Raw genomic sequence first — 22,982 nt, 5'->3', positions numbered from 1 at the left:
TTGGAGGGGCTGTGAGGTGTTGCGGGGTGTGTGGTGGGCTCACTGTGGTAACAGCTTACTATTCAACTTCAATAACTACCCCCCCCCCCCCCCCCCAAAAAAAAAGGTTGAGACTGAACTTGTACTGGTACCCACTTAATTAGCCATTTTCACTTTTTGGGGTGAACAAGTTCACTTCCATATGCTTCCTTTAAAGGTGTATCAGAACCTGCTTGGTGAATTCTCAAAGCCAAAACTTGCATCTGATATATTTTCTACCCATATTTGATCTAGTGGGAACAGACACCTTGATGGATAATCAATTACTGTCACTGTTGCACTTGTATGCAAATGCAGATGTGGTTGAAGTTGAGTCTTTCTGATATAAATGTAACCAAAATTGTATTGTCAATCCATGCTAAACTCTGCTGAACTCCGACAGGAGGTTGATAACAGACGGAGAAGAGAACCCACTGCCCTTTTGAGTGACAGCTGCTTTCCACTATACTGACATCCACATAGAAGCAAAAACATCTGCGTTGTCCTTCTCCAGAGAAAGAAGAGGCTCACGGTTGCTTTACGATAGATCCAGTGCCTTGAACTCTTTGAGAGTAAACACTGATCATACTGTGAACACAGTGACACTGAAGATACAAGCAGGCCTCGCATGCTGGGCTCACACAGGGCTGGGGAGAGAACAGAGAGAAGGACCTACGGGGAAGATGAGAGGAGATATCCGGCTTCTATGATGTTGGCAGCCTTCTCTAAGCTGCCAAGCCGAGCACTGCCTCTCCCTCTCCTCTTTCCCCTTCATTTTCTCCTCCCTTTCGCCCTTCTCTCACTCCAAAGTCCAAAGCCCAAGAGAAATTAGTCACCTGCACACTGTACAAAGAAAGCTGAGGCAATGAGTGAGAGGGAGCGAGACAGAGCGAGGGAGTGAGAGAGAGAGAGAGAGAGAGAGAGAGATCGAGAGTGAGAGAGAGCGAGGGAGTGAGAGAGAGAGAGAGAGAGATCGAGAGTGAGAGAGAGCGAGGGAGTGAAAGAGAGAGAGAGAGAGCGAGAGAGAGAGAAAGTGAGAGTGAGAGAGAGAGAGAGAGAGGGCGAGAGAGCGAGAGAGAGAGAGAGAGAGGGTGAGAGAGAGAGAGAGAGGGTGAGAGAGAGAGAGAGAGAGAGGGTGAGAGAGAGAGGGTGAGAGAGAGAGAGAGAGAGGGTGAGAGAGAGAGGGTGAGAGAGAGAGAGAGAGAGAGGGTGAGAGAGAGAGAGAGAGGGTGAGAGAGCGAGAGAGAGAAAGAGAGAGAGGGTGAGAGGGAGAGGGAGAGAGAGAGAGAGAGAGAGAGAGAGAGATTAAAATATAGATGTTTTCCCTTGGATGGCTCATAACTCTGCCCTGGATCTGGAAATTGATACCAGTCAAAAGTCTCTAAAGCCCTAAAAAAGGACGTATCAGGGTCTCACAAGATTTAAAAGCTGAAGTTAAAAGAATTGGGTCTCAAGGAAAATGGCAAGAGCTACAGACGGGACCGGGATAAAGTCCCTTTAGGCTGTAGCTCAGTAATGATCATGTAATTAACAAGTCACAAAAACAAAAGAAAATTATGAGTATTTTTATCATGCAAATCCCAATTTCTATATTTGCATATGTATTATTGAGATCAATCATTTAGCAAGTTCTTCATATATATCTTTCGGCAGATGAAACGCGGTGGAGAAAGAATCCATATTTTCCATCATTGTTATTATAAACATTTCTATAGCATAAGGCCTTGTCTGTCCTCCTTGATTGTTAACCTATCAAGTACCTACCTCATACAGTGCCTTGCGAAAGTATTCGGCCCCCTTGAACTTTGCGACCTTTTGCCACATTTCAGGCTTCAAACATAAAGATATAAAACTGTATTTTTTTGTGAAGAATCAACAACAAGTGGGACACAATCATGAAGTGGAACGACATTTATTGGATATTTCAAACTTTTTTAACAAATCAAAAACCGAAAAATTGGGCGTGCAAAATTATTCAGCCCCTTTACTTTACTTTACAACCTCCAATACCCTACTCAACAAACTGGATGCAGTCTATCACAGTGCAATCCGTTTTGTCACCAAAGCCCCATACACTACCCACCATTGCGACCTGTACGCTCTCGTTGGCTGGCCCTCGCTTCATACTCGTCGCCAAACCCACTGGCTCCATGTCATCTACAAGACCCTGCTAGGTAAAGTCCCCCCTTATCTCAGCTCGCTGGTCACCATAGCATCTCCCACCTGTAGCACATGCTCCAGCAGGTATATCTCTCTAGTCACCCCCAAAACCAATTCTTTCTTTGGCCGCCTCTCTTTCCAGTTCTCTGCTGCCAATGACTGGAACGAACTACAAAAATCTCTGAAACTGGAAACACTTATCTCCCTCACTAGCTTTAAGCACCAACTGTCAGAGCAGCTCACAGATTACTGCACCTGTACATAGCCCACATATAATTTAGCCCTATCAACTACCTCTTTCCCAACTGTATTTAATTTATTTATTTATTTTGCTCCTTTGCACCCCATTATTTTTATTTCTACTTTGCACATTCTTCCATTGCAAAACTACCATTCCAGTGTTTTACTTGCTATATTGTATTTACCTTGCCACCAAGGCCTTTTTTTGCCTTTACCTCCCTTCTCACCTCATTTGCTCACATTGTATATAGACTTGTTTATACTTTATTATTGACTGTATGTTTGTTTTACTCCATGTGTAACTCTGTGTTGTTGTATCTGTCGAACTGCTTTGCTTTATCTTGGCCAGGTCGCAATTGTAAATGAGAACTTGTTCTCAACTTGCCTACCTGGTTAAATAAAGGTAAAATAAATAAAATAAAATAAATACTTTCAGTGCAGCAAACTCTCTCCAGAAGTTCAGTGAAGATCTCTGAATGATCCAATGTTGACCTAAATGTACCAATGATGATAAATACAATCCACCTGTGTGTAATCAAGTCTCCGTATAAATGCACCTGCACTGTGATAGTCTCAGAGGTCCGTTAAAAGCGCAGAGAGCATCATGAAGAACAAGGAACACACCAGGCAGGTCCGAAATACTGTTGTGAAGAAGTTTAAAGCCGGATTTGGATACAAAAAGATTTCCCAAGCTTTAAACATCCCAAGGAGCACTGTGCAAGCGATAATATTGAAATGGAAGGAGTATCAGACCACTGCAAATCTACCAAGACCTGGCCGTCCCTCTAAACTTTCAGCTCATACAAGGAGAAGACTGATCAGAGATGCAGACAAGAGGCCCATGATCACTCTGGATGAACTGCAGAGATCTACAGCTGAGGTGGGAGACTCTGTCCATAGGACAACAATCAGTCGTATATTGCACAAATCTGGCCTTTATGGAAGAGTGGCAAGAAGAAAGCCATTTCTTAAAGATATCCATAAAAAGTGTTGTTTAAAGTTTGCCACAAACCACCTGGGAGACACGCCAAACATGTGGAAGAAGGTGCTCTGGTCAGATGAAACCAAAATGTATCTTTTTGGCAACAATGCAAAACGTTATTTTTGGCGTAAAAGCAACACAGCTGAACACACCATCCCCACTGTCAAACATGGTGGTGGCAGCATCATGGTTTGGGCCTGCTTTTCTTCAGCAGGGACAGGGAAGATGGTTAAAATTGATGGGAAGATGGATGGAGCCAAATACAGGACCATTCTGGAAGAAAACCTGATGGAGTCTGCAAAAGACCTGAGACTGGGACGGAGATGTGTCTTCCAACAAGACAATGATCCAAAACATAAAGCAAAATCTACAATAGAATGGTTCAAAAATAAACATATCCAGGTGTTAGAATGGCCAAGTCAAAGTCCAGACCTGAATCCAATCGAGAATCTGTGTACTCAAATCGTGTACTCGTGTACTCAAATCAAATTGACAGTTATTTCAAATAAACAATGAAAGATGGGTCCCCAGCATCTAGTACAAGTCAAGTACATTTTGCCACATACAGTATACATAAGACAAAAAAATTATGTTGGAATTTGATCGAAGCGAGAAACTGATGTTGCCCTTCAGCTAATTCCATCAACAGGGGAGACAACAGCAAAACTGTCTGATTTCAGTTTCTCTTTCCCATCTTGTACTGCAGATAGATCAAGTCTTTCCCATTGTGTACTGCAGATAGATCAAGTCTTTCCCATTGTGTACTGCAGATAGATCAAGTCTTTCCCATCGTGTACTGCAGATAGATCAAGTCTTTCCCATCTTGTACTGCAGATAGATCGTCTTTCCCATTGTGTACTGCAGATAGATCGTCTTTCCCATTGTGTACTGCAGATAGATCGTCTTTCCCATTGTGTACTGCAGATAGATCAAGTCTTTCCCATCTTGTACTGCAGATAGATCAAGTCTTTCCCATCGTGTACTGCAGATAGATCGTCTTTCCCATCTTGTACTGCAGATAGATCAAGTCTTTCCCATCGTGTACTGCAGATAGATCAAGTCTTTCCCATCGTGTACTGCAGATAGATCAAGTCTTTCCCATTGTGTACTGCAGATAGATCGTCTTTCCCATCGTGTACTGCAGATAGATCAAGTCTTTCCCATCTTGTACTGCAGGTAGATCAAGTCTTTCCCATTGTGTACTGCAGATAGATCAAGTCTTTCCCATCGTGTACTGCAGATAGATCAAGTCTTTCCCATTGTGTACTGCAGGTAGATCAAGTCTTTCCCATCTTGTACTGCAGATAGATCAAGTCTTTCCCATTGTGTACTGCAGATAGATCAAGTCTTTCCCATCGTGTACTGCAGATAGATCAAGTCTTTCCCATCGTGTACTGCAGATAGATCAAGTCTTTCCCATCGTGTACTGCAGATAGATCAAGTCTTTCCCATTGTGTACTGCAGATAGATCAAGTCTTTCCCATCGTGTACTGCAGACAGATCAAGTCTTTCCCATTGTGTACTGCAGATAGATCAAGGCACAATATATCTAATGACACAGGTACATTATTTTCATGATAGGCTTTTCTTTGAAGTCCCAGCTCTTCTGTAAAGGGATCTGATGATGAGAAACTTGAACCGTCTGTTTATGTCATAAAATCAACACCCCTTTCCATTTTTTGCAGGTTGGTGTGAATGAGTCAATCCCCTAGTCAGAGAGACCATATTGTACACCAACTTATAGGAGAGTCAGTTCAGCTTAACTTGCAGTGAAATCAGGCCCTTAAAGGAGAGAACTTTGACATAATCGACAGTTTTATTGCATCGTATTCCCTTAATTATAATCAGAGCTGGATTGCTTTCCCTCAGCCTTTCTCCACAAAAAAATAACAAGCGTAGAAAACAACAGGCACATTTTTAAACCATGTAATTGCAATTTTCTACCCAAATTGCAGCCTAATGATTACAGGCATGAGGTGGAGCTTGACAACAGCAGCAGAAAGAGAAAGAAGAAACATCTCTGCCAGGGAGCCTTGGGCATTTAAAAAAAAACAATATGAGAGAAAATGACTGCTCTCTTCCTCCCAAAGGGAGCGCAGTGTAGAACTGAATCTCTCTAAAGCTTCAATTCCCCATCCAGGCCTTTCGCAGTGATGATGGTAAAGGTATGCCTCTAGTTCTCTAGCATTGCCTGGTGCCATAGAGAGGGAGTTAATAGGAATTCACTGCAATGGCAAAGTATTGGGAGTGAAGGCTGTCAATCACCGACACTCTCAAACGGGGCGAGGTGGAGAGGGAGGGGATTGGGATGAAGAGGGATGGGGAGAAGGGTTGCCAGCTAGCAGTGCTGATCCTCTATAGAAGTGTGTGTGAGTTCCTGAGCTTTCCTGAAGCTGCTGGGTGTTCAGGGCTCAGACTCCTGTGCTGTCCACTTCCAGGCCCTGGATAGAGGACACTCCCCTAATTCCTTCATTGTACTGTAGTCCTTCATATGGTGAGAATGGGCTGGAAGAGACATTAAATGATATGGTAAAACGACTGAAATGTTTAGTTTCTTGAATGTGTATGTGCTGCTAGGTGGAAGCCATTGAGTTATGACAGATAATTATGCATGTTTTTCTTGCTTCGCTTGACTTGAATTATGGCCCAGCATTAAATAAATGGTTGCAATACAGTTACAGTCGGTTGTGACCAGGTTTTTCTGGGGATTTCGCTTGCTGTTCACGTTCTGTTATAGTCACAGACATTATTTAACCAGTTTTAGAAACTTCAGAGTGTTTTCTATCCACACATACTAATCATATGCATATACTATATTCCTGGCATGAGTAGCAGGACGCTGAAATGTTGCGCGATTTTTAACAGAATGTTCGAAAAAGGAGGGGGTAGACTGAAGAGGTTACAGTCGGTTGACAAATGTTACAATCGTATACACATTGAGTGTTTGATGATATAACTTGGAATCTAATTAAAGTTCAAAATAGTTCAAACAAAAGTCTGTTGAATGCGATGTGGCATCCTGCCCCCCGGGCACTGTGCAAGCTGTTTCCCAGCGTTTCACAACAATGCCATATGAACTTTACGTGAAAGACCCCCGCAGGAATCCAATCTGCAGCCACATCAGGTACACTGACTGGACAACAGACGCAGCTGAGATCCGCTCTGTTTGACAAACCTGTAACAATGCAAGCTGCTGCCAAAGCAAGCTGGTGCCCCTCCATCGCAAACACATTCGTCCACTCTCACACACACACACACCAACACACAGCACATTGTTTTCTCTAGGATGTTTTTTTCAGCAGCAGTGGCAAAGTTAGCATGGGGGTGGGGGGGGGGGGGGGGGGGGATCAGGGAGGGGGGTGAGGTAGTGTGTGGGGGGGGGGGGGGGGGGGGGGGCAATATTGTTGTCCAGACAGAAATATTAGAGGCTCTCGTCTTGGCCGCAGAGACAAAATGTTCCTGTTGTAAACCTAATTTCCTGCAATTCTACACATGTTGCCATGGGAAGGTGAGAAAATATACAATTTTAAAGCTAGTTCCCTTCAATTCTACACAGTTTGTCATGAACTGCAAGAATATTTGCAGTGTTAAAGAAACTGTCCAATTAAAATCATATTCTGTTAACTCAAATCCGGATAATGTTGGTGACACCATTAATTGTTTTTGTGGCCAAAGCATAAATTGGAGAGAAAAAAACACTTCAAAAAAAACACCTCAAACCTGTATCTCAAACAGACCGTTTCAAAAATGCTTGCTATTTCCTCATAGAGCATGATGTCATACTCCTGAGGAAGATGAGCTGGCCAATTAGAATTCTAGATGAGGATGAGCTGGCCAATCAGCAGTCTACTCATATTCATATTTTTTATGACGTATATGCCCATACCATTGTTGTTGGGGTACTCCCACACCATTCAAAAAAGGAAAAGCTGCTTTATTGCATTTTACATACAATTTTTTGGAAGGAAAACTATTCCAATCAAGCAATTATACAGTGCCTTCAGAAAGTATTCATACCCCTTGACTTTTCTCCACATTTTGTTGTGTTACAAAGTGGGAGTAAAATGGATTGAATTAGCATTTTATGTCAACAATTTACAAAAAATACACTGCAATGTCAAAGTGGAAGAAAAACTCGAATATTTGTAATAAAAAAAAATACAAAAATAAAACACTAATATATCTCGATTAGATAAGTATTCAACCCCCAGAGTCAATACATGTAAGAATCCCCTTTGATCATGCTCTCCGTAGCCGACATGAGTATGACCTTTAAACAGGTCAACATACACAAGGCTGCGGGGCCAGACGGATTACCAGGACGTGTGCTCTGGGCATGTGCTGACCAACTGGCAGGTGTCTTCACTTTTAACATGTCCCTGATTGTCTGTAATGCCAACATGTTTCAAGTAGACCACCATAGTCCCTGTACCCAAGAACACAAAGGCAACCTGCCTAAATGACTACAGACCCGTAGCACTCACGTCTGTAGCCATGAAGTGCTTTGAATGGTTGGTCATGGCTCACATCAACACCATTATCCCAGAAACCCTAGACCCACTCCAATTTGCATACCGCCCAAACAGATCCACAGACGATGCAATCTCTATTGCACTCCACACTGCCCTTTCCCACCTGGACAAAAGGAACACTTACGTGAGAATGCTATTCATTGACTACAGCTCAGCGTTCAACACCATAGTACCCTCGTCATTAAGCTAAGGATCCTGGGACTAAACACCTCCCTAAACACTGAGCATGCTGTAACGACAGATTTCCTCTTCTTCGTCTGAAGAGGTGTAGCAAGGATCGGACTAAAACGCAGCGTGGTAAGTGTCCATGTTTTAATAGTATAAACTGAACATGACACAATACAAAATAACAACGTGAATATAAACGAAACAGTCCCGTGTGGCACAAACACTGACACAGGAAACAAACACCCACAAACCAACAGTGAAACCCAGGCTACCTAAATATGGTTCTCAATCAGGGACAACGATAAACAGCTGCCTCTGATTGAGAACCATATTAGGCCAAACACAGAAATAGAAAAAACATAGAAACACAAACATAGACTGCCCACCCCAACTCACGCCCTGACCATACTAAATAAAGACAAAATCAAAGGAAATAAAGGTCAGAATGTGACACACGCCCCCATTCTCATCGACGGGGCTGTAGTGGAGCAGGTTGAGAGCTTCAAGTTCCTTGGTGTCCACATTAACAACAAACTAGAATGGTCCAAACACACCAAGACAGTTGTGAAGAGGGCACGACAAAGCCTATTCCCCCTCAGGAAACTAAAAAGATTTGGCATGGGTCCTGAGATCCTCAAAAGGTTCTGCAGCTGCAACATCGAGAGCATCCTGACTGGTTGCATCACTGCCTGGTACGGCAACTGCTCGGCCTCTGACTGCAAGGCACTACAGAGGGTAGTGTGTATGGCCCAGGACATCCTTTTTTGCACTACTGGTTAGCGCCTGTAAGTAAGCATTTCACTGTAAGTTCTACACTTGTTGTATTCAGCGCACGTGACAAATAAACTTTGATTTGATTTGAGTCTTTCTGGGTAAGTCTCTAAGAACTTTCCACACCTGGATTGTGCAACATTTGCCCATTATTATTTTTTTGCAATATTACTTTGGGGCCTTGTTGTAAACAGGATGCATGTTTTGGGATATTTGTGTTCTTTATAGGCTTGAGATGATCTCATAAAAAATTATACAGCTCCATTATCTTTCTATATAATAATGACTATCTGCTTTTAGTCATTTAAGGTCATTTAAAAATATTTTTTATTTGTATTTGCATCTGGCAAATTAATATATGGGAAATACTGCAGTAGTAGAGTGACACAAAATAATCATAAATAAATATGAGATAGAGTTGTGTTTCACTGTCCAATCTGAGGAGCAGCCAGCAGCAGCCTGCACCGTACTGCACCGTACTGTACACAGCATCAGCCCATAGTGACTGGGACCCTGCTGGCTCCCGGGCAACCAATTTGTTTGTTTATTGTCTTGGTGTTTTGGCATGGTTACAGTTCATTGCAGCCAGCCCAGCTTGGGCATGCTTCTTTAATGTCATCTATAAAACATGGGATCTGCTCCACCACCTCCTCACATGACAGAGCAGAGTGTACAGCGGCACGATGATGCTGCTGCCACTCGCTCTCTCACTAGCCATGATGGAGCTTTGACGTTCTTCTGAAACCCTCTCGGATCCACCTCAGTGGTTGCACGGGGAGGCGGGACATGCTGTATAATGTGATATACGACACACCTATTAGCCCATAAAGAACACCCGTGAACAGGCCCTGCACTAAAGTATTTTGAACTGCTAAAATATGGTGCAATCCTGTGTATGGCCAGCTGCCTTGTGAAGACTAAAGTACTACACATCTGATGCCAAACCTAAAGCCTCCCCAGCAACAAAATACCCATGATCTGTGTTTGGCTTTCTGAATAGTTGCATCACACTAGTGTACATTGTATTGTTGTCACTTGAAGGAAAACTTGAAGGCTGGCATATTGAACTGGCATATTGACAGTGTAAAGCGTCTTTGACAATGCTTTGGGTATGTGATTGGTTAAAGGGGACATTGTAGTACTGTACTCATTTTTTATCCTAAAAGTGACATAAGCAGTAGATGCTGTTTGTTGGGACAGTTGATGTACTGTACATGTATGTGTTAATCTGCCAAATGGTGAGTTGGTTCATTTTTAAGAAGAATCACAAGATCTTTGCTTCTGGCTGCCTGAGTATGTCTGAGTGTGTCTGAGTATACCCGAGTATAACTGAGTATACCCACGTATGTACGAGTATGTCTGAGTATGTGCGAGTATGCCCGAGTATGTCTGTCTGAGTATACCTGGGTATGACTGAGTATTCCCAAGTATGTCCGAGTATGTCCGAGTATAATCAAGTATAACTGAGCACACCCAAGTATGGCTGATGATGTCTGAGTATGTGCGAGTATGTCTGAGTATGTCTGGGTATGCGCAAGTATGTCTGAGTATACCTGAGTATAACAGAGTATACCCAAGTATGTCTCAGTATGGCTGGGCATGTCTGAGTATACCCGAGTATAGCCGAGTATATCATAGTATGTCCCAGTATGTCTGAGTATGTGTGAGTATGTCCGAGTATGTCCAAGTATGTGCGAGTATGTGCGAGTATGCCTGAGTATACCTGAGTATAACCGGGTATACCCAAGTATTTCTGAGTATGTTTGAGTATAACTGAGTATAACTGGGTATACGCAAGTATGTCCGGGTATGTCTGAGTATGTGCGAGTATGTCTGAGTATTTGCGAGCATGTATGAGTATACTCGAGTATAACTGAGTATACCCAAGTATGTCTGAGTATACCTGAGTAGTCCCAAGTATGCCTGAGTATGTGCGAGTATGTCTGAGTATGTGCGAGTATGCCTGAGTATAATTGAGTATGCCTGAGTACAATTGAGTATGCCTGAGTATAATTGAGTATGCCTGAGTATGTACGAGTATGCCTGAGTATGTGCGAGTATGCTTGAGTATATTTGAGAATGCCTGAGAATGTGCGAGTATGCCTGAGTATGTACGAGTATGCCTGAGTATGTACGAGTATGCCTGAGTATGTGCGAGTATGCCTGAGTATGTACGAGTATGCCTGAGTATGTGCGAGTATGCCTGAGTATGTACGAGTATGCCTGAGTATGTGCGAGTATGCTTTAGTAAGCTAACAGTACAATTTCAAACTGGACTTCAAATAAAATGTAAAATACATATTTTGCTTGTCTCATGCATGCAAACTGCCTTTTCATATTGATCTGACAGCCAAGAGCTAGCACAGAGCACAAATACTGCCTAGGGGTTGCTCCTTAAAACTAGACACAAGCCTCTTATCCCCAATGTTATCTTCTTCTAGAAATCACCTGCTGTCTTATGCATATCAAGTGTTCACAGATCCAGCACTGTTGGCCTGCCACGCTCAGACTCCTCTCTTTGTTGCCAATGTGACAGCTTTTATTTTCAAATGACAAAACCCTGAACATATCCTGGCTGGTGTATCGCTCCACCACAATGTCTCTTTCAGCACCAGGACAATATTAGGTCAGAGAATGAGAGTGCGAGAAAGAGAAACAAATAAGAACATGTTTTATTGTCGCACACTGGATAGACACAGATGAAATGGGTCTGTGAGAGCCACCTTCTTTCCTTCTGTTAGTACTGCTGCTTCATATTGTAGAACAGACTTGGTCACTACGCTCTACAGCAAGGTTCCCCAACTGCTGGCATGTGGGCTAAATCTGGCCCGCCAGCAGTATTATTTGGACCCGCAAAGCCCCACAAATGAATTAGGAATATTTGTTTAATAAAAAAATATATATATAGAGAGTTGAAGTCGGAAGGTTACATACACTTAGGTTAGAGTCATTAAAACTTGTTTTTCAACCACTCCACAAATGTCTTGTTAACAAACTATAGTTTTGGCAAGTCTACTTTGTGCACGACACAAGTCATTTTCCCAACAATTGTTTGCACACAGATCATTTCACTTATAATTCACTGTACCACAATAACAGTGGGTCAGAAGTTTACGTAAACTAAGTTGACTGTGCCTTTAAGCAGCTTGGCAAATTCCAGAAGATGATGTCATGGCTTTAGAAGCTTCTGATAGGCTAATTGACATCATTTGAGTCAACTGGAGGTGTACCTGTGGATGTATTTCAAAGCCTACCTTCAAACTCAGTGTATCTTTGCTTGACATCATAGGAAAATCAAAATAAATCAGTCAAGACCTCATTTTGGTCCCTTCAAAATGCCTGAAGGTACCACATTCATCTGTACAAACAACAGTACACAAGTATAAACACCATGGCACCACGCAGCCGTCATACCACTCAGGAAGGAGTGTCTCCTAGAGATGAACGTACTTTGGTGTGAAAAATGCAAATCAATCCCAGAACAGCAGCAAAGGACCTTGTGAAGATGCTGGAGGTACAAATAAGTACAAAACTATATATATCCATAGTAAAACTAGTCCTATATCGACATAACCTGAAAGGCCGCTCAGCAAGGAAGAAGCCACTGCTCCAAAACCGCCATAAAAAGCCAGACTACGGGTTGCAACTGCACATGGGGACAAAGATCGTACTTTTTGGAGAAATGTCCTGTGGTCTGATGAAACAAAAATAGAACTGTAGAAAATGTTAGTAATTGTGAAAAACTGAGTTTCAATGTATTCGGCTAAGGTGTATGTAAACTTCTGACTTAAACTGTATATTATCTTGGACGTGAAAATACCGCCTCCGATCCTTAAGAAGTTAAACTGTATATTATCTTGGACCTGAGATGCAAAAAGTCCCAAATGCAATGTACCAAGAAGGAAGTAACCCTACCTAAATAATGCAGAAGTTACATTTTAACTTAATTAAAATCGGAGAGAGAATGCAGGACACAGTCAACTAATAAAGCAGGCAGCGGACCATTTTGTGGTGCTGAAACGTAAAGCTGCAACCACAGAGCAATCAATAGAAGGTGAACAGTGCCTGCTGCTGAAAACAGATGGAGCCCAACTGCCCAGCAACAGATGGAGAAAAGCTACACCAGTCGAATAATTCATTTCAACATTAATCTTAATTTTAATTTGACTTTACAAACAACAAGAGGGCTTAATTGGAGTTTATTATTTCTGAACCAAGGCCCATATAAAATAACTTAACTTCTGAGGTAGGCTATGTGGCTTAACAGCATCTTTCACTAGAAAAGAAAATGGCCTAATAGAAGTGTTTTATTTTTTATTAGACCTACTTACAACTGCAACTGGCCAAGAATGTAGTATCCTACATAAAACAATCATTTAAAGAAAAACAAGGCGATGTCTGTGTCTGAATGTTTGTATCGGGAGTCTCGGGATAACCTGCTCCTGTAATGACAAAACAAACAGAAAATACTGTCAGCATGAGACCTAAATATTGCTGGATAAGCACTAATAAAAATAATAATAATCACAATAATGTTAGTAACCTTTAACTATTTATTAAATACTAAGTTACTTACTTAATGGGAAATGTTGCATTTCCCCTCGGACAGGATCTTGTGGATGTGTGGTGAGAGGGATGTGGTTTTGATGTTCAGACAGTCCTCGATTAACCTTTGTGAAAGCCAGTTCCTGTCGTAAGTCATGTTGGAAAAGGAGGACTCACAGGTGTAAGTCGATCCTAACTTTGTTAGAACATAAAATGCTAGTTACTTTATTGTGCTGTATTCCTCTGAGCATGCCACCCAAAACGCACTCAAGGATTTGGCACTCCTGAGCGCATCCCTGATTGGGCTCGATGTCTGGAGTTCAATCAGTTCAGTTTGAATTGCGGCCTCTATCGTTTTCTTAGCAAGGGAGGAGAATTCTCCACCTGGGCGGACTGTGAAAGGATCATGTACAAACACAATGATATCCTTGTGCATGCTGTAGTCTTTAAATCTGGTGGAGAAGGTGTCCCTCAGCTGCTTGATGAAATCTTCCATCACCTCTGTGACAATGCTTCGGCCTGGTCCCTCTGCCTGTCGTTTCTTCAGTGTGCTGAAGTGCAGTAGCCTTCCAGATGACAAGTCCAAATCGAACAACTCAACTCAAGTAAAGGCCTCAAGTTTTTCCACCACATCCATTACTGTTGTCCCTCTTCCTTGTAACTGCAGATTTAACTAGAATATGTCAGCCAAATAGAGCTTTCCTTTACTCAGCCAGAGCACGTTGTTGTGAAGCAGGAGATCATCGAGCGTGGCCTCCTCTGACTCTGTCACAAGCTTGCAGAAAAGATGGTGTTGTGAAGCAAGAGATCATCGAGGGTGGCCTCCTCTGACTCTGTCACAAGCTTGCCGAAAAGATGGTGTTGTGAAGCAGGATATCATCGAGGGTGGCCTCCTCTGACTCTGTCACAAGCTTGCAAAAAAGATGGTGTTGTGAAGCAGGAGATCATCAAGGGTGGCCTCCTCTGACTCTGTCACAAGCTTGCAGAAAAGATGGTGTAGTGTTGCTTGACATCCCCCTGACAAAGTTGATTATGCACATTACTTTATCCATCACATCTCTTAGCTCACTGTTTAGTCTGGCACACAGCACACTCTGATGGATGAGACAATGCAAGCCATTCATTTGTGGGGCGATTTCCAGGCCCCTGTATCTGCCCACCACAGCAGGAGCCCCGTCGGTGACAACAAAGTGGACTTTTTTGAATGACAAGCCATGCTGCGTACACAATTCTTCCAGATTTGTGAATATGTGTCCTTCGAGGGGAATCAGTGCCAGTAGCTCTTTTATAAAGTAATTTCCCTGAAAATAACAGACATATACACACAACTGTGCTACATCGGTGTTGTCAGTACTCTCATCAATAGCCAGGGAAAAATGCTCAACATGACTGAGCCCCTCTAGAACAATCCTATGCAGGTGATCCGCTAGAGCATAAAGGTGGCTATTGACGCAGACAGGGGCACCTGTTTGACAGACGCAATTATGCTTTCCATAGACTTGTCGGTAGCCAATTCCTCCAAAACTGTCACCATGCACTTTTTAAATATATCCGCGTCTGTGATGAACATGTTGTGATTGGTTATAACCCAGGATGCTTTTATGATGGCACTTGTGACCATCTGTTCTTGGGTCAGGCCACGAAGGAGGATTCTGCTTCCATGTGTGTAGCTTGCAGTCAATGCTTACATTTTTTTGCGTCAGGCCTCTGTCTGGGGCGGGAAGGCCACTTTGATAGTACCATGCTTAGATTCATAATGCCGTCTGAGATTTAATTATTTGCAAACAGCGACATTGTCATTGTAAATAAGACACACTGGATTGGCATTGGAAAAAGATGTTGAGATAAACACATACAGTGCCTTGCGAAAGTATTCGACCCCTTGAACTTTGCGACCTTTTGCCACATTTCAGGCTTCAAACATAAAGATATAAAACTGTATTTTTTTGTGAAGAATCAACAACAAGTGGGACACAATCATGAAGTGGAACGACATTTATTGGATATTTCAAACTTTTTTAACAAATCAAAAACTGAAAAATTGGGCGTGCAAAATTATTCAGCCCCTTTACTTTCAGTGCAGCAAACTCTCTCCAGAAGTTCAGTGAGGATCTCTGAATGATCCAATGTTGACCTAAATGACTAATGATGATAAATACAATCCACCTGTGTGTAATCAAGTCTCCGTATAAATGCACCTGCACTGTGATAGTCTCAGAGGTCCGTTAAAAGCGCAGAGAGCATCATGAAGAACAAGGAACACACCAGGCAGGTCCGCGATACTGTTGTGAAGAAGTTTAAAGCCGGATTTGGATACAAAAAGATTTCCCAAGCTTTAAACATCCCAAGGAGCACTGTGCAAGCGATAATATTGAAATGGAAGGAGTATCAGACCACTGCAAATCTACCAAGACCTGGCCGTCCCTCTAAACTTTCAGCTCATACAAGGAGAAGACTTATCAGAGATGCAGCCAAGAGGCCCATGATCACTCTGGATGAACTGCAGAGATCTACAGCTGAGGTGGGAGACTCTGTCCATAGGACAAAAATCAGTCGTATATTACACAAATCTGGCCTTTATGGAAGAGTGGCAAGAAGAAAGCCATTTCTTAAAGATATCCATAAAAAGTGTCGTTTAAAGTTTGCCGCAAGCCACCTGGGAGAAACACCAAACATGTGGATGAAGGTGCTCTGGTCAGACTGGTCAAAATTGAACTTTTTGGCAACAATGCAAAACATTATGTTTGGCGTAAAAGCAACACAGCTCATCACCCTGAACACACCATCCCCACTGTCAAACATGGTGGTGGCAGCATCATGGTTTGGGCTTGCTTTTCTTCAGCAGGGACAGGGAAGATGGTTAAAATTGATGGGAAGATGGATGGAGCCAAATACAGGACCATTCTGGAAGAAAACCTGATGGAGTCTGCAAAAGACCTGAGACTGGGACGGAGATTTGTCTTCCAACAAGACAATGATCCAAAACATAAAGCAAAATCTACAATGGAATGGTTCAAAAATAAACATATCCAGGTGTTAGAATGGCCAAGTCAAAGTCCAGACCTGAATCCAATCGAGAATCTGTGGAAAGAACTGAAAACTGCTGTTCACAAATGCTCTCCATCCAACCTCACTGAGCTCGAGCTGTTTTGAAAGGAGGAATTGGAAAAAAATTCAGTCTCTCGATGTGCAAAACTGATAGAGACATACCCCAAGCGACTTACAGCTGTAATCGCAGCAAAAGGTGGCGCTACAAAGTATTAACTTAAGAGGGCTGAATAATTTTGCACGCCCAATTTTTCAGTTTTTGATTTGTTAAAAAAGTTTGAAATATCCAATAAATGTCGTTCCACTTCATGATTGTGTCCCACTTGTTGTTGATTCTTCACAAAAAATACAGTTTTATATCTTTATGTTTGAAGCCTGAAATGTGGCAAAAGGTCGCAAAGTTCAAGGGGGCCGAATACTTTCGCAAGGCACTGTATCTCCCTGTCCTTTACTTCCTGAAACTTCGATTTTCATCATCCACTTTTCTTTTGATCGTTTTTGAATGCAACATTTTCTCTTGCTATCGAGCTAATTGTTCTGAACGAACGTTGACATTAAAAAAGGTGTGTAGACTACAGTAGGCTACTCAGAACTGTTTTTCCCAAACAATCAACCTACAGAGAAATAGATAAAAAGTAATAATTGAATAGCGAAATTAGAAATGTTAGGGGCATAATTAGATGTTATTGTCACTGAATTTATATTAATTGTGCTATTTTTACATGCTAATTATGTTCTGGCCCGCCGACTATTAGCTCAGAGAAAATTTGGCCCGAAGCCGAACCTAGTTGATGAACTCTGATCTACACGTAAGCACTAACAATTACAACACTGCACCGAGTTGCAGTGCAATCATCTCCACTGTCAAACACTTTCATCACACGTCGAGCTAGTGCAGATTTGAAACAAATTGCACAAACATAGGTGTCCTAATTTGACCATGATTACAGGACAATTGGGGGGTCGAATTGGATCAAAGCCTTTCATAGACCACCTTACCTCACACCCACCATCCTAACCCTCCAACCACCATCCTAACCCTCCACCCACCATCCTAAAACTCAACAAACCATCCTAAACCTCCATCCACCATCCTAACCCTCAACCCTCGATCCTAACCCTCCACCCACCATACTAACCTTCCACCCACCATCCTAACCCTCCACCCACCATCATAACCCTCCAACCATCATTCTAACCCTCAACCCACCAGCCTAACCCTCAACCCACCATCCTAACCCTCAACCCACCATCATAACCCAACATCCTAACCCTGCACCCACCATCCAAACCCTCAACCCAACACCCTAACCCTCAACCCACCATCCTAACCCTCAACTCATCATCCTAAACCTCAACCTACCATCAAAAACCTCAGCATACCATCCAAACCCTCCACCAACCATCCAAACATCCTAAACATCCAACCACCATCCTAACCTTCTACCCACCATCCTAACCCTCCACCCACCACCCTAACCCTCAACACACCATCCTAACACTCAACCTACCATCAAAACCCCCTACCTACCATCCAAACCCTCCACCAACCATCCAAACCCTCCACCCACCATCCAAACCCTCCACCCACCATCCTAACACTTAACCCACCATACTAACCCACCATTCTAACCCTCCACCCACCATCCTAACCCTCAACCCACCATCCTAACCCACCATCAAAACCCTCAACCCACCATCCCAACCCTCTACCCACCATCCTAACATTCCACCCAGCATCCTAACCCACAACCAACCATCCTAACCCTCCCCCCACCATCCAAACCCACAACCAACCACCAGAACACGCCACCCACAATCCTAACCCTCCACCCACCGTCCCAACCTTCCAACCACTATCCTAACCATCAAAACACCCTTCTAACCCTCCACCTACAATTCTAACCTTCCACCCACCATCCTCCAAACCCTCAACCCACCATTCTAACACTCCACAAAGGATCCTAACCTTCCAAACTCCATCCACCACCCTAACCTTCCACCCACCATTCTAACCCTCCACCCACAATCCGAACCCACCATCCGAACCCTCTACCATCCATCCAAACCCTCAACCCACCATCCTAACATGACACCCATCCTCCTAAACCTCCACCCACCATCCTAACCTTCCACCCACCATCCTAACCCTCCCCCAAAATCCTAATCCTGAAACCACCATCCTAACCCTATACTCAGTATGTCAAATCGGAGGGCCTGTTGTCTGAACCTCTGGCAGTCTCTATGGGGTTGTCACAGGGTTCAATTATCGGGCCGACTCTCTTCTCTGTATACAACCCTCCACCCCAATACATTCTCATGAATTGTCCACCATCGTTTACATCCAGTTTAACTGTCACAGGCACTGACGCCCAAATAATCCCAATGTGGCCTTTGCTCCATCTGTCAGCAATACCTACCAATAACACAGCCCAATAAACCCCCCTCAGAACAAGCAGCTCCGGGGGGCTACTGACGGCAATCTATAAAACACTATAATGGGTTGCCTGTCAGTGGGTGTGAAAGGGAAGATCTAACCCTCCTCTGACTCTCTGGAGGGACTTCAATTAATCACAGCAGAGCTGTATCGTCGCCACGCAGTAAGATCCATAAGGTTATTACCATCAGTGTTCCGCAGGATGAAATGCGATGATAGCACTAATTGCAGAAAAACAGCTGACCACACAATGCATATCAGGGGGATGAAGGACAGATGAAAGAAAGGAGAACCAGGAAGGATCATATAGTCAGACGAAGATAAAGAGCTGAGGGTGTTGAAGAAGGAGGGAGGAAGAGATGAGAGAGAGAGAGAGAGAGAGAGAGAGAGAGAGAGAGAACAGAAGAAGGAATATGCACCACTGTGCTGTGGTGGTGTGTGGCATAAGCATAAATATCTACAGTGGCAGACAAGGAAAAGCAAGGCTGATTTCCTACGAGGACAGTGTTTGTTTCCCCAAATCACAAATCCACTGTTTCTCTGTCTCCTTCATCAGACACCTGATTTGTTGGAGCATTGAGAGTAAACAGAAAAAGTCACATTTAAAAGACAGATCCCATAATGTGAATAGTCAAATCCACTGCCTCCTCCAATGTGCATTGTCTTAGCATTGGGAGCTCATCTTTTCCTAGTTGTCAACACACAGACTGTTTAGATAATAACTTCTGAGAAACAGACTTGATTGTGAATTGATCAAAGACTTGATTTTTGAATTGATCAAAGACTTCATTTTTGAATTAATCAAAGACTTCGTTTTGAGTTTAATGTTTAAAAAAACTAAGTTATTAGTCATACAAGTCATGTATATTTTTTGTTAAGCTGATTCATTGAAGCAAACATTAGTGTGAAATATTCCCTGAACTGCACCAGAAAAATGGTGCTGCACCCAAACAGGACAGACAGATTAAAGGCAATACATCACACATCCATGTGATTACAGTTGAGTATGCGATTAAGGGTCTCCGCCATTCACCACTCCATCATGCAGCAATATACAGTATATTATATAGGCCTACAATGAGGGGTACATAAAACAGTCTGTGTGTGTGTGTGTGTGTGTGTGAGAGAGAGAGAGGGGGGGGGGGGGGGGGGTCTACCATTGCATGCTTTCATTATTAGAATTTCTTCAAAATGCCCTCAGTTATGGGATTCACATTATGAGAGAAGTTATCCACTCACAGACCTGTATCTGAGCTGCACCAGGAACTGTGATATACACTGGATACAATTATTTAATGTTTCTTCTCATTTTATTATTGAAATGAAACCCATCACAACTAATTTACAGCATCATTGAATATTAGGCCTATGTTCATATGGATCTCATTCATAACCTCGTGTGCCAACTTTTGATGCAGATTCTGTGGGCTAATATGCAGATACCCATAAGGAACACGGTGTTTTACACACATGATAAAGAGAAGAAACCAATACCCAACACTCTGTAGATAACATGTTTAGACACACGTGAACGCTTTAGTCATCAGCCATTATTTATTGGGATTGTATTGGTTTGCATCTCCATCTAAGATAATGGTTTGCATGCATCTATCCCTATCACAAATGAAGCACACATGTAAAATTATAGTTTTCGTAAACAAAAATAATAATTACCACAAAAGGGTATTTGAACATCGGATAGATTGTTCAGTATGTAACAAAGTCACATGTTTAAGTCTGTAGAAATCGCTGTAAATTCATATATTAAGTCCACAGAATGTGATTGATGAAGGCTATTCCATACAGTGCGCGGACGTGTTATGCTCACACAATAAGCGTTAATAATTTCGATGTATAAAAATACCAAGTGATTTAGACGTGATGAAATTATGTAGCCTATTGAGAAAATCGTTAAACCTACCTGTCGTTGTGCTGTCAATTAATCCCGGGAAATGCCCCTCTCATTTGCTCTCCATTTTCAAAAACAAAAACAGGGTAATGTTAAAGAAATACAATTTCCTTTAGCCCGTGAATGTGCCCACCACGACAAAACATAACCTAGGAAAAATGTGTAGACATCAAGCTTTCAAAACGCCAAATCCCTGAGTCAAAAGATGTCAAAAGAAAATGTAGCCTATTGCATAGACTTTCAAACTCGACCGGGCTCCCGGATTAATCGGTCGACTGCATATATAGCAACTCTGAAGTCTTCTAAAGTTCCTGGTCCTTTAGCGTTTTTTCACAACTTCCCAACCGCAAAAGCAAGAGAGCTTGAAAGCAACGACTGATAGTCAATCATTGTTTCTACAAAACAGATTGTTCTTATTGCAGTTCATCCAGTATTGTTTCGTTCATGTGTTGTGTGTAGACTATGTCTCTTCACGGTCCAGACGACGCATTTGAGATGAGGGGTCCACTCCGGAGCGTTAGCAACGGCAGGCAGAGGAGGACACGCACCTGAGACAAGTGTATTATTTCAAGCTACATTACCAGTGAGCCCGGGAAAATACGGGCTATGATGATTTGGCGCCACTCAGTGGCATTTTCACTTCCGGCCTTGGCCTCGTGCAATAAATATGGCTCATAAAGCGCTAATAATAGGACATGAGATTTATCCTCTTAAATGTAATGGTTTATTAAAGATGTGATGTGTCTTTGATATACTGTATGGTGCCAAGGAAATTGCAAGTACAAAGAGGTGGCCTGTCACACATGCACATTGTAATTAATTGCATATTAGTCTTGGATCGAAATAATGGGTAGGCCTACCTGGAGGAAATAATGGGTAGGTCTACCTGGAGGAAATAATGGGTAGGCCTACCTGGAGGTAATGATAGGTAGGCCTACCTGGAGGAAATAATGGGTAGGTCTACCTGGAGGAAATTATGGGTAGGTCTACCTGGAGGAAATTATGGGTAGGTCTACCTGGAGGAAATGATGGGTAGGCCTACCTGGAGGAAATGATGGGTAGGCCTACCTGGAGGAAATAATGGGTAGGCCTACCTGGAGGAAATAATGGGTAGGCCTACCTGGAGGTAATGATGGGTAGGTCTACCTGGAGGAAATGATGGGTAGGCCTACCTGGAGGAAATAATGGGTAGGTCTACCTGGAGGAAATGATGGGTAGGCCTACCTGGAGGAAATAATGGGTAGGTCTACCTGGAGGAAATAATGGGTAGGCCTACCTGGAGGTAATGATGGGTAGGTCTACCTGGAGGAAATGATGGGTAGGCCTACCTGGAGGAAATAATGGGTAGGTCTACCTGGAGGAAATAATGGGTAGGCCTACCTGGAGGTAATGATAGGTAGGCCTACCTGGAGGAAATAATGGGTAGGCCTACCTGGAGGAAATAATGGGTAGGCCTACCTGGAGGTAATGATGGGTAGGCCTACCTGGAGGAAATAATGGGTAGGTCTACCTGGAGGAAATTATGGGTAGGTCTACCTGGAGGAAATTATGGGTAGGTCTACCTGGAGGAAATGATGGGTAGGCCTACCTGGAGGAAATTATGGGTAGGCCTACCTGGAGGAAATAATGGGTAGGCCTACCTGGAGGTAATGATGGGTAGGCCTACCTGGAGGAAATAATGGGTAGGCCTACCTGGAGGAAATAATGGGTAGGCCTACCTGGAGAAAATGGGGGAGGGACATGCTTTTTTAATTTCAGTCAAGGGGAGGATTTAGTAATTTTTAAAAAATGTTGTCCAGGGGAGGGTAATAACATTTGTAAATGATGAAATGTCTATATTTCTCAGTGTTTTATAATGACTTGCTTATTAGGCTAAATATCGATGTGTGCCCAGTGCTGCCTCTCATCTCTGATTCTCTGCTGCTCGCAATATCAAGTGTACCTGTAGGCTATTTACTGTGGTCTCAATCAAATGATCCATAGGCTATAGGCTACAAACTGCATGCTCGGAGAAGCACAGAGCAAAAAATATATATTTCTAAGGTAGCTGCTGGGATGGCATGAATAAAACTAGGCTGCATTACACACTGCAAAGGATATTCCAACGCTGAGCCCCAGCCTGCTATGCTGTTGCTGTTGCTGATCAAAACTGGTTTTGTGTGCTGCCTAACC

At 42.9% G+C, this 22,982-nt stretch overlaps 1 protein-coding gene and 1 pseudogene across 2 annotated transcripts in view; both read right to left on the bottom strand.

Moving 5' to 3' along the window:
- LOC110494696 (chemokine-like protein TAFA-2) overlaps window positions 1-21,396 on the bottom strand; it is a 159,072-nt gene extending 137,676 nt beyond the window's left edge. The window contains exon 1 of one of the 2 annotated variants that reach the window (XM_021569989.3): window positions 20,823-21,396. The gene's annotated coding sequence lies outside the window, so the exon portion shown is untranslated. The remainder of the gene's footprint in view (window positions 1-20,822) is intronic. The other variant, XM_090206313.1, reaches the window with a different exon arrangement.
- Window positions 13,448-14,456, bottom strand: LOC149976227 (zinc finger BED domain-containing protein 5-like; annotated as a pseudogene).
- Window positions 21,397-22,982: the final 1,586 nt, after the last annotated feature.

Source organism: Oncorhynchus mykiss, chromosome 17, assembly GCF_057628025.1.
Source record: "Oncorhynchus mykiss isolate SJ-2025 chromosome 17, ASM5762802v1, whole genome shotgun sequence".
Taxonomy (NCBI): Eukaryota; Metazoa; Chordata; class Actinopteri; order Salmoniformes; family Salmonidae; genus Oncorhynchus; species Oncorhynchus mykiss.
Note: the sequence above shows the minus strand (reverse complement) of the source record. Positions and strands in the feature narration are given on the sequence as shown.